Source organism: Urocampus carinirostris, chromosome 7 (assembly GCF_059441175.1).
Source record: "Urocampus carinirostris isolate Australia breed hairy pipefish chromosome 7, RoL_Ucar_1.0, whole genome shotgun sequence".
In the NCBI taxonomy this organism is placed as follows: domain Eukaryota; kingdom Metazoa; phylum Chordata; class Actinopteri; order Syngnathiformes; family Syngnathidae; genus Urocampus; species Urocampus carinirostris.
Genome location: NC_142355.1, coordinates 11941306 through 11954473, shown reverse-complemented (window position 1 = coordinate 11954473; position 13168 = coordinate 11941306). Strand labels below are relative to the sequence as shown.

Below are 13168 nucleotides of genomic sequence, written 5' to 3'. Positions count from 1 at the left end.
TCAGGGGGAAGATCATTACACAACACTTTGTATTTTTAACATTATACACGCAATGACCCCAAAAAGAGAAATATATTGTAGTGTTTGTATGCTATTGTCACTTTCCAGTCTGCATGAATTTCCCTATAGTTAAATAAGCTGTAGTGGAAATAAAATTGTTGTTTTGCTTTCTATTTTTACAAATACACAATCGATAAACACTATGCAGACAGATCTAAAAAAAAAAAAAAAAATCTGCCTAAAAGCATTCTTGCATCGCCTGACGATCCTTGTTGTAGTATATATATATTTACATATACTTTGTTTTATAATCAAAACTTACATACCTGAATCATAATTTAATTGTGAGCCTCCAAAAAGACCCCAACCGTGGCACACTTTTTATGTCATTCATTTATTAGTTTTCCCCCGTGAGAATGTTATTTCTACCGTGTGGTCCCTGAATTAAATGAGTTTGACACCCCTGCTCTAAAGACCAAATTATATTTGTTTTTCACAAGTTTTGAAGACCAAAAACTCCTAAATCACAAAAAAGTTGGCAAAAAGCATTATTCTGCCAGGCAGATCGACGTTGAAACGACTTGTTACATTAGCAAAGAGAAAGCATCAGTGGCCATCAGGGCCTGCAAGGCTTTCTCTGCTGGCCTGAAAATATCTGAATAATGCATTGTTATTATATTTTGTCCACGAATACTTAATTAATCATTTCGAATTGTCAGCTTATTTTCATTGCATTTAACATGGCTGCGCTTTCATATTTAAGCATTTTACCGATCATATTTCAGCCATTGTCATCAGGGTTGGGTAGGGTTACTTGAACTGGATTACTTTCAATTACTTTTGGATTACTCCAATACCAAATATGCTAATAAAAGACAAAAAAAACTAAATATGAATAAAATTATGACTCACAACACGTGGTAAGCTTTCTCTCCTGGCTTTGATCTCTTTGATCTCCGGCAAAACTAACATAAAATGTGACAGAAACAAAATGAAAATAAATCCAAACAGCTTGCCAACATAATTTTTGTCGTTACATGTGTTCCGTTACTCCCCAAGCCTGCACAAAATTGAGTCATTGTATTCATATTTAGTTTCTTTTGTCTTTTATTAGCATATTTGGTATTGGGGTAATCCAAAAGTAATTGAAAGTAATCCAGTTAAAGTAACCCTACCCAACCCTGATTGTCGTTGCCAGGCTCAGAAATCTTCACATCGGCAGGTGCTCCTGAGACATCACAAATGATGGAATTGTTGGTTTATCCAATCAGATTTCGAGTTGTGAGCGCCTTCTGGAAGGCCTTGGGGCACCAAAGTCTGTCAAAGGAAAGTGAAGTTTCATTGAGGGTGGTTTATTTGATCAGCGCATGTGGTTTATGTTGTGACTGTGAACACCAGGAAGTTAACAGATGTTAAGTTACATGGTAATCCTTTTTAAAGACGGATAAGAAAACACAAAGTCTCAAATCTGTTTTTTTTTCCCAAACTTATAATCGCATTGATGGGCAGCACGGCGGTGCAGTGGTTAGCGTGTGTGCAGCACAGTTCTAAGGTCTTGGGAACTTCATGTGTGGTTTCAAATCGAGCTACCGGACTTACTGTGCGGAGTTTGTATGTTCTCCCCGTGCTTGCGTGGGTTTCCTCCGGGCACTCCGGTTTTCTCCCACATTCCAAAGACATGCATTTCAGGTGGATTGGCCGGTCCAAATTGTCCCTTGGTGTGAATGAGCGAGCGAATTGTCTCTCTCTGTGTGCCCTGCGATTGGCTGGCAACCAGTTCAGGGTTGTCCCCTGTCCACTGCCCGATGATTGCTGGGATGGGCTCCAGCACCCCCGCGACCCTACTGAGGATAAGCGGTGCAGCTAATGAGATAAGATGAGATGAGATAATCGCATTGATGTTCTTGCTCTCTAGTGAACTTTTAACCCATTTAGACTTTCTGACTTAATGTCAAGCAACTTGGAATCTTTGAAAAACTGGGCATCGGAATTAAAGATATTGACTTTTCAGTGCAACAACAAATAAACTATGATGTTTAAAAGCAAACTTTTTGGCGATGACATGGCTTTTGTGACATATTACAGCAGGCGTGTCAAACAGGCGGCCCGTGGGCCGGATCAGGGATTGAATCCGGCCAGCGAGACAACGCTCAGAGAAGCGCAAGAGAAAAACGAGCTGCAGGTTGAAACTTGATGTTGCCAAAGGCAGGTGGCCCTCACAAACACTGTACTTGTATTTCTCTCTCTTTCTCTCTCATTCTCTCTCACTTATTCTCTCTTTAATTCCTTCTCTATTTCTTTATCGCTCTCTCTTTTTTTAACTTATTTCACTCTCTCTTTCTATTTTTTTCTCTCTCTGTCTCTCTCTCTATTTCTCCCTCTCTCTTTTTCTCTCCTATTTCTTTCTCTCTCTTTCTTCTTCTCTTATTTACTTCTCTCTAATCTACTAGTCCAGCCCCCGAGAGAATGATTTTCTGTCCTGTGGCCCCCCGAGTTGAAATGAGTTTGACATCCCTGTATTAAAGGTTTAAAGGCTCGGACAAAAAACTATGTTTCAGATATTTTTGTATCTATATTGAAATTATTCATACTTGGTTCCATCAATGCCAAGATTCGGCTCATCTCTGAAGAGCGGAGCAACGGCGACCAGATTAAGGTGCTGCATCTGAGTCAAATCAGGAGGCTTTTCCTGCTACTGGTAACGATAGAAACCAGTACTATATGTATGATACAAAAACGACCTGGAGAGGAATGGGCACCGCCAGGCTGCACTTTCCCAAGACACAACACCCAAAGTGGCGACCAGGGTCGGGTAGGATTACTTTAACTGGATTACTTCCAATTACTTTTGGATTACTCCAATACCAAATATGCTAATAAAAGACAAAAGAAACTAAATATGAATAAAATGACTACAATTTCTGTAGGCTTGGGGAGTAACGGAATACATTTAACGGCAAAAATGATGTTGGCAAGCTGTTTGGATTTATTTTCATTTTGTTTCTGTCACATTTTACGTTAGTTTTGCCGGAGATCAAAGAGATCAAAGCCAGGAGAGAAAGCTTACCACGTGTTGTGAGTCATCATTTTATTCATATTTAGTTTTTTTTGTCTTTTATTAGCATATTTGGTATTGCAGTAATCCAAAGGTAATTGAAAGTAATCAAGTTAAAGTAACCCTACCCAACCCTGGTGGCGACCCTACAATCCAGGGATCTCTGAACAGTGTACGGATGTCCAGAAAAAAGATAAATTGCCAGACAAGTTGAAGCTTTTCAGACTCAACAAATTTAAAGTCAACAAAGCAGAAAAAAACATGCATTTCGACCAAGAAAGAAGAAAGAAGAAAAAAGCATCTTGAAAGTAACCGGCCGCTAATTGGCAGGGAGCCATTTAGCAGCACTTCCAAGAGCCGGCTTATAAAGCCAGTTCGTTCACAAACGACACATCACAAAAGGCCTTGGTGTGTAACGCACTGGAAGGCTTTTTGATGTTTTATTACTGCACAGCGGTATCGGAGACACTATCACCACTCTGTGTCCCCACCGTCAGTTAACTGTTGTTTATCCCTATTCGGGACAGTAAAACAGCCCAGTCCCGGACATTTTGTTTTGACACGATACAGAGGGTCTCTGAGATATGGAACATGGTAAAAAAATGGCTATGTTCGTGTGCGCTTGTTTTTTTCACAATTTGTTCTGAAATATCATTCCATTGTATTCTTTTTTTGGGAAAGAGAAAGGGAGGAAGATTAATAACAGAGAGAGAAAGTGAGAGGAAAAGAGAGAGTGAGGAAAAGAGAGCGAAAGGGAAAAAGAGAAAACAAGAAACAGAGAAAGAACATGAGAAAGACAAAGCAAAAGAAATGTAGAAAAATGAGAAATTAAGAAATGTAGAAAAATGAGAGATAAAGAGAGATTGAGAGGAAGAGGGAAATAGAATAGGAACAAAAGAAATTCAGGCATGGTTCAGTACACAAGAAGTCAGGTAACAAGGCAACAATCACAATGCAGGCGTAGGGTTGGTGGTCAAGTAAATCCAAACAGTGAGGGCGACAGTCCAAGAGTTTGTCAAGTGCTACTCGTGTTCCAGGAAGGGCAGGCAAGGGTTTGATACACTGGAATAACAAGACGCTGAGACCAAAGTGTTTAGGCATGACATGAAAGAAAACAAACTAGCACAGAACCAAGGAGACAGAACGTTGAAGGGGAGTTGTGACTTGACCTGAAATCAAGACAATTGACTGCAGTTATGAGGAGGAAAATGAAACCTTGAAAAAGAGTGAACAAATAAAGTAAAGTCGAGACTTATAGGGGAGAAGTGAGAGGAGAGAGAGAGAGAGAGAGTGATGGCTATAGAGGGGGGGGGGGATTTTTTATAAGTTCACTGTCCATTTTTCATTATCCATTATCCATAATCAGTCAAATCATGATACACTTCAAAGCCAACAGGCCGAGACACTTGCTCCTAGCCAAGAGGCTAAGACAAGATCCTAGCCAAAAGGCCAAGAAGCGATCAGTGCGAATGCACCGTTCCCGGAGGTACTGCAATACCGGGCCGATGCGTGGAGTGGACAGGGCAAGCTCCTATTCCATCTCCCAGTTACAAAAATCAATACTGGATTAGTGCTACAATCCAGATCAGAGTATTGGAGCCCAACCACTAGTCCACCAGTGATAGATATAGAGGGAACCTACAAAGAACCGGGAACCTGATTGTGTTTTTGTATAGGAGAAATGCCGCCAGCTGACTCCACTTACATGAAGTGACTGCATTCTTCTCTGATAGATCTATCAGGAGACCAGAACAGACCAGGAAACCCCAGAGCATTCGTTTCAGTTCTTTATATAAGGAAGCGTTCAGGGCTTGCGGGAGACGTGATGGTCGTCAGACGTCAGCAGCGGAGCCGGAGAGATAGCTTCGGATCAAGTGGCCAATCGGAGTGCGGAAGTCAGGCAGGTCGAGCTTACCGGGGCTGGAGAGGAGATCGAAGCGTGGGACGGAAACAGGTCGGATCGGAGACAGGCAGGAACAGGTAAGCAGAGTTCTTAGACGAATGGGAAATCAGGAGAGTCACACAGAGTTACAAATGTACACTCTGACGAGGAAACCTGGGCGCAGCGCGCTTAAGAGCAAAGTGCCAGCCATTCAGAAGGCGCCCAAATGATTGCTCCAGGTGATCAGAGTTAGTAATCATGACAGGATGCATTGGGAATGAAACCCACGCTGCAGCAATAAGAGCACCAAATCCTATCCACTGGAATACCATCGATATAAATCACATAAAAAATGGATTAGATATGATCTCATATAATACTATTTTTATTAATGGTACCAGAGATAAATGTTAGAATAGAGAAGTCAAGTCAAGTCATGGTTATTTGTATAGCCCTTAATTACAAGGAGTTTCAAAGGGCTGCACAGACTACAGACTATTACTACACCATCACCTGATCTACAACCTACATGAGGGCAAGGAAAAACTCAAAAACCTCAACATAAGGAAAATGAGGAAACTTTGGAAGGATGAGCAGGCTGCAATGGGGGTTGCAAAACAGAAAGTCTTCCTGAATGATATGGGTTCACAGATCCCTTAAACACCAGGGTGGTAGGTGCACCCTTCCTGTGGTGTGTCTTGGGCAAGTACAGCCTGGCGGTACCCATCCCTTTCCAGGCAGTCTTTTGGATAGGGGTTTACTCCCCTATATAAAACAGTACTGGGGCAGCATGGCGGCGCAGTGGTTCTAAGGTCTTGGGAACCTCCTGTGTGGGTTCAAATCCAGCTACCGGAATTCCTGTGCGGAGTTTGTATGTTCTCCCCGTGCTTGCAAAGACTTGCATTTCAGGTGAATTGGCCGGTTCAAATTGTCCCTAGGTGTGAATGAGCGAGCGTGTTGTCTGTCCCTGTGTGCCTTCCGATTGGCTGGCAACCAGTTCAGGGTGTCCCCTGCCCGCTGCCCGATGATTGCTGGGATGGGCTCCAGCACCCCCGCGACCCTACTGAGGATAAGCGGTGCAGCTAATGAGATGAGATAAAACAGTACTGCTTTCCCTGGTTACCAGTAACACGGGAAACCTCCTGATCTGACTTAGATACAGCACCTTCATCTTCAGGTCGCCGTTATTTCGGGTGTATGGCATCATCCTGCTTTTCAGAGATGACCCGCCAACAACCCCAAAGAACAGCACCAGGAGGGAAACAGCTCTTTGATGTATCCGACGATGAATGAGACTTTGAAGGACATTTAATAAATATGTTGTAGATTTTATGGTGGTATTGTGTTTAAGATTTACAATGTCGATAAATGATTCCAATCACGGCTGCACATATTCAACAACATTTGCAACTTATAATACTTCTTTGAGAAGAAGTAAAACAAAAATCCAAAATGAAGGGGCCCGCGTTCTACATCTTATCATACCGACAATCGGGATGAGATCGGTGGGAAAGTGAATGATTTTTCAGCGAAGCGGATCATAAAAGGATCTTTTTGTTTTACACCCCCGCAAGCTGTAAAAGGAAGACAGAGGTCATCTTCAGTTCCCGTCTGACAATAAAGATACAACCCGGTAGAAGTGAAACATTTACTTCATCTCGTATAACGCCGATGTTTGAAAGCCAAGCGACTTTCCGAAACTTATCTCTGTTCGTTTACGCACGCGGCAAGGTTTATGGAAACCGGTTCGAACGCGCAACCCAACCTTGGAATGGATATAAAACGACCATAATAACCCCCCCGTCAAAGTGAATAACAGGAAGCTGCCTTTGAGGATCATTTCAAAGGTTGGCGTATAGTAAGCTGTAAGGAGGTGATTGTAGTCGGTGAATGAAACGTGTGTATACGGTTGTTTAGTCATTTACAAATAAAAGGAAGAAGAAAATGTCACCTGACCTAAGACAGTGATCCTTCCAGTGACGTCCATTCTGGGGAGGCAGTGGCTCACCTGTCATCATCAAACATTGTCATGATTGCCAAAGTGAAGACACCTGTGGCAATCGTTTGGCGCGAAGGAGCGCGCTCTGATTGGCTGACGTTCTCTTATTAAGCGGTCAGCGCCCCCAGAGAAGGACAACAGACCGTACTTCTGTGATCCTGTGTGTTTCGCCAGATTACCAAGTACCAAAGACTACTCTCCTTTTTTGATTCTTGCCTTCGATTCCGACCTGTTTCTGCCCCGCATTTACGACCTACTCTCCTGCCCTGGCCATCGACCTGCCCGCTAAGACGTATTGATTCTGCCTACCTGTCACGGAACTGCCGTTCCGTCCAACGCTGCTAGCGACCGACAACCATCGGTTTCCAAAGCCAGCTCTGTCAGCTCAATCCAATAAAGATTCCTTCAAAACGAACGCAATTGAGTCCGAGATTCCGCTGTAGGTCGTGACAAACATAACTTAAATGGATCCATCAGTATTAAAGTACTTTCTTATTTGACTTCCTAGCGTTTTCATTTTATCTTTCAAAATCGCTGATTTTTTACATTACAAGCGCTGCCCTACTCAGTAGCCTAGATGGTAGGGCGCCCGCTTTGAGACTGGGAGGTCGCTGGTTCGCGCCTCGGCCGAGTCATACCTAAGACTTATAACATTGGTAAAATGGCGGCCTCTGTTGGCTGCGGCTGCATCGGCTCGCTACAACGGGTCAGGTGTATCGACATTTCGTTCTGTGTACATTGTTACAAAGAATGACAATACAAAGGTAATTATTATTATTATTACTTACAAAGTGGAGGGGGGTTACCACTTAGGTGTATAGAAACTAATGTTTAAATTCTAAAGGTATCACAAAGTGCAACCAAAAACAGCACAGAAGTTAAAGTTCAGCATCCTTTCACATAAGTTTTCCTGGAAAAGAGTCTTTTTAAGAAACTTAGCAATGTTCAGCTGTTGTTTACTAAACAATGCTCAATGCTAAAAAAGACACCTTTGTCTATATAGCTAAAGAACTCAATTTTCTGTAGACCTTCAATATAAAGAGTCCCAATGGCAAAAAATTGGCTGGCATAACTTAAATGGTCCCATCAGTATTAAAGTACGTACTTTCTTATTTGACTTCCCAGCGTTTTCATTTTATCTTTCAAAATTGCAGATTTTTTACATTACAGACGCTGCCCTACTTAAAAACGAGGTTTCGAACGATCGTTCGTAAGTTGAATTTGTTTGTAAGTTGCTCCAGTGCTATATTTTGTATATTTAAGGTTTCTATAAGTATGTTTAAGGCTGGTATAAGTAACCTGTATTGTTTTGTACTAAAAAATTGTCAGGACCAGAACGGAGACAGGACCCACTTGAGTTGCGTTTCTCACAAGTTTTCATGGTTGCCATGTCGCCCAATTGGTCCCCGCCGTGTGGCGCCAGGTTCTGTCACGGTTGCCACAGCGCCCAATTGGCCCCGCCCACTGACACCAGCTGAAACGCATTGACAGATTGCTGCCGGACTACTTAAACGCAGTCTTGCGAGTTGCGAAACTCCTGCTAGACTCTGTGTGATATGCCTGAAGTCCTGTGAATTTGCCTGTGTTTGATCTCGTTTTATTTTCGGCCCGATCTGTTTGATTTTGACCACTCTTTTGTTCGGATTTTGATCCACTTCCACGACCATCGATCCCCGGATCGAGTGTGCGCGCATTCCTCCTCTCGCTAATCAACTGTGAGTACGTTACGCTATTGGGTTCTCATTCCTGTTTGCTGTCCTGGTCCGTAACAGAGAAAGGGTTGCGCCCACGATCCGGTGATTGCTGGACGCGAGAAGCAGGTTGCTCTGAACGCGGAAGTGGATTTTCCTTGGCGAGCGATGGCAATGTCAGGAGCGGGAAACAGTTCAGTAGCCGGGACAGGAGAGCAAAAACGTGGTCGTGGTTGGAAGCGAGTCGTAAGCCGGGAAAAGAGAGTAGATGTGGTAAGGGGACAAAAGAGGTCGAAAGCCGGGACGGGAGAGTGGACATGGTCAGGATCAAAAACGGGTTGAATTCGGGTGACAGACAGGAGCAAAAAACAGGTGGGAGTCAGGGTCGAAAAAGGCTTGCCTAGTGTTAACTGCGGTTCGCAGACGGACTGACAAAAGGAGATAGATAGGAGTGGGTTTACATAGGGACAGGGAGCCAATCAGAGTCCACCAAAGGAGCGGGCTCAGGTGATTCCCATCGGTGATCATGACAAAAAAATAAACATTTCATTTTAAAAAAATTGCTCTATAAAGGCAAATAAACTTAAGTTTACCTTCCTTTTTGAAGTTGCGCTTCAACGGTTAGGCGACTTCCTCCTCTGTGGTATAAAGTGGCCTTAAAAAGCGATCCAACCATTTACTCAACCGCATCAAGCTTTCTTATGCCACTTTCATTTCAAATGAAACAGCTTTACACTTTACACCAACCATATTAAATGGCTCCATGAGATATTAAACAATAAAAATGTCAACGTTCTTAGCGCGCTGAAGATACAGTACAGTATGTTTACACACGAACTAGGAAGAGGAAGCGTATTTCTTCTTCGGGGTGGATGCTGGGTGACCTCTCACAGCGCCACCACACGCCGGTAGAGGCGGAAAGAAGCACTACAATAATATCTTGTATTCGGAAAAAGATCAACAATACAAAATCTAACTTTCCAGATATTTTTCCACAAGTCGAATGGTCGTTAGTAGGGGAGCGTCTGTATATAGTGCTCTTCAAATTAATAGCAGTGCAATGTGACTAACCAGAATATCCCTGGTTTTTAGTATATTTTTTTATTGTTACATACCAGACAATATACCAGTAGTTTGTATTTTGAAAAAAAAGCAATTAGCAATCCTAATTTTTAGTTGCATGACCACAGTTTTTAAAACTGCTTCACATCCGTGTGGCCTTTCAGTAGTTTTTTTCACTCCAGGATTGCTTGACAGCATTCCACAATTATTTTACATTTCTAGGTTTTTCTTGACAAATAACATTTCTTGATTGGATTGATTGATTATATTTAATGAAAATATATAGAATTTTTATTATATGGACACATTTCTACATATTACCTATTTCTACATGTTCACATTTTTTTGTGTACTTACCTAATGCTAAATCTATTGCACTCTGGCCATCCGGGGAGGCGGATTACCACTTGTGAGACCCCATCTCAAGGTTTCTTCTTTTCCTCATGCTGAAGTTTTGAGGTTTTCCTTCTCCGCGTGTTGGCTTAAGATCAGGGGATGGTGTCATTGTAACCTGTGCAGTTCTTTGAGACATTTTGTGATTAAGGGCTATGCAAATAAATGTGACTCGACTTGACTTATATACAGTATATCATTAGTCAGTCATCAGTGCCATAATGTAGAAATACGGTTTCAGAAGCACTGTCCCTGAGTGTCAAACTGTTTTTAGATTCTAATGGCTTTGGCGCTGCTTATCAGCAAGTATCAAGCCTCTGGGAACAATCTCAGTATGAGAAATCACTACTAAATGGCAGGAATGACTCAGATCTTTGTCCACACATAAATGAAACCCCCACTTCCTAGTGTTGCTTCCTCTATCCAGCGATTGAGAGTGTGTTAGCAGCCCCCGAGTGACCAAAATCACGTCACCAGAAATATCGAACACTGAAAAGTTCTTGCAGGGTTCATTGTTCTCGCAATAAAATGTTATTTTGCAAACAAAGTGCCCTTGGGTGTATAGAAAGCATTATTTAGATTCTGGAGGCATGAAAAATGCAACTAAAAAAAGCACAGAAGTTAAAGTTCCTCTTCAAATGCTCTAAGGCATGTGTGTCAAACTCATTTAGCTCAGGGGAAAGTGGATAATCAATTTTCTCAAGGAGCCAGACTAACTAATTAATGGCATAGAAATTTGCCCTAGCTGGAGGGTTGGGGGTCTTTTGGGTGTCTCACAGTTAAATTGTAATTCAGTGATGGAAGATGACATTATAAAATAACAATTAAGGTTTTTATTTTCCTCAATATATGTTTTCCGTCTCTAAGATTTAATTTCTTGTAGTGTTTATAACTGCATTTGTAAAAAAGAAAATTATAATAGCAATTGACTTCAGGGAAACTAGCATACAAAAAGGAATTCAAATGATTGATTTAATGATTTTAAAGGGTATCTGCTTTTTATTATTTTTACTTTTCATGAAATTTTTTACCTGAATATGGGAACAAATTTATCATAGGAAGGAGCTAAAGCTTCTTTAAATTTCCACAAAAAACACTAGTTACTATTCTATTTTGATTTGTATGTTTCATATTGCCTCAACATCATGGATGTGACTTTTATTCAAAGTTAAATAATATCAGATTGGGTTTCCTCAATGTTCTCTGGTTAATTCAAATTGCAGCACAGGATCTCCGCAGGGGACCGTGCTCTCTCCGTTCCTATTCACTCTGTATACATCGGACTTTCAGTACAACTCTGAGTCCTGCCATGTGCAAAAGTTTGCCGACGACACCGCGATGGTGGGATGTGTCAGAAATGGGCAGGAGGAGGAGTACAGGAAATTGATTCAGGACTTTGTCCGATGGAGCGACGCAAACCACCTGCACCTGAACACCACCGAGACCAGGGAGATGGTGGTGGACTTCAGGAGAACCAGAACTCACCCGGTTCCTGTAACCATCAAAGGAGAATGTGTAGAATTTGTCCTGACCTACAAATACTTGGGTGTGCAGCTGGACAACAAACTGGACTGGACTGCCAACACAGAAGCTCTATGTAGGAAAGGGCAAAGCCGACTTTACTTCCTCAGAAGGCTGACCTCCTTCAAAATCTGCAAAAAGCTCCTGAAAATATTCTGAGACAGTTGTGGCAAGCGCCCTCTTCTATGCGGCAGCGTGTTGGGGAGGCAGCGTCAAGAAGAAGGATGCCTCTCGTCTCAATAAACTGGCTAGGAAAGCGAGCTCTGTTGTGGGCAAAGAGCTGGACAGCCTAACAACAGTAGCTGAGAGACGAGCACTGAAAAAGCTGAGGTCAATCATGGACAATCCATCGCATCCACTACACAGCATTATCTCCAGACAGAAGAGCAGTTTCAGCGACAGACTGCTGGCACTGTCTTGTACTACGGACAGACTGAAGAGATCTTTTCTTCCTCATGCCATGAGGCTCTTTAACTCTACCCGGCAGAGTAAAAGCCCACATTAAACCACACCCCCTACATTGCATATTACCGAATTTTATTGCAATATGTATTCTGTGTAGCACTATTTAGATATTCTATATGACACGCTACAGTGGGCATTTGCACGTCACTCTGGGTATTTGTATATTGTATTCTTTTTGCTTTATTATTGTATTGTTCTCAGCTCAGGGATGCTGCTGGAAATGTGAATTTCCCTTCGGGGATGAATAAAGTATCTATCTATCTATCTATCTATCTATCTATCTATCTATCTATCTATCTATCTATCTATCTATCTATCTATCTATCTATCTATCTATCTATCTATCTATCTATCTATCTATCTAATTAATGGTCGTCAGCAAATGCAGCTACAGTTGCTTGGGAGTTGCGTCTGACTTTGGCGACATCAGGTGGACATATTTAAAACAGCAAGTCATTGCGGGCCATGAGTTTGACACTAGAACTGTAAGGTAAGACGATCAAACGTATTATTTTATATGCTCAGGTTTACATATTGTTTTCTTTTTTTTTTTTGCTCCAATCATATATTTTATAAGAATTAGCTTTATTTATTTGAAAATCTGATTGTCCCTCGCCAGACACATCCCTCCACGTATCACTGGAACCCACTTATCCTGTGCAGTCATATTAAATGCAAAAGGATAAGAAAACGGCAGTTAAAATGCATCTAAAATCATTGCAATACTCCGTATCTATTACAGGAATGTTGCCATTCGTGAGAACGACAAAAACGATCGATCACAGCGTTGTGAGTAACACTCGCGTATCCGATATCTTGAACGCAGCATTTACGCTTCACGGTCTCCATAGCGACCAGACTCTTCACATGTATTTCGTTAGCCTTTTTTGGTAACTCGTCGCAATAAAATCGTCCGAAAACACAAATGAAACGTGTTTAGTGAGTTTAATTCAACAGTCACTGATACATAATCGAAGGTACGTACGAATTAAAGACATTCACAAGAAATCGAAGGAAAGAACGTCATCCAAAGGTAACAAAAGTCAAGATTTTAATGTTTTGTATTTAAAAGTGTTTGTTGAATTTGTCTTTATTTTATG

General features: G+C 41.8%; 1 pseudogene; it reads right to left on the bottom strand.

Moving 5' to 3' along the window:
* Positions 1 to 4519: 4519 nt before the first annotated feature.
* On the bottom strand, positions 4520 to 4684 carry LOC148362355 (U2 spliceosomal RNA; annotated as a pseudogene).
* Positions 4685 to 13168: the final 8484 nt, after the last annotated feature.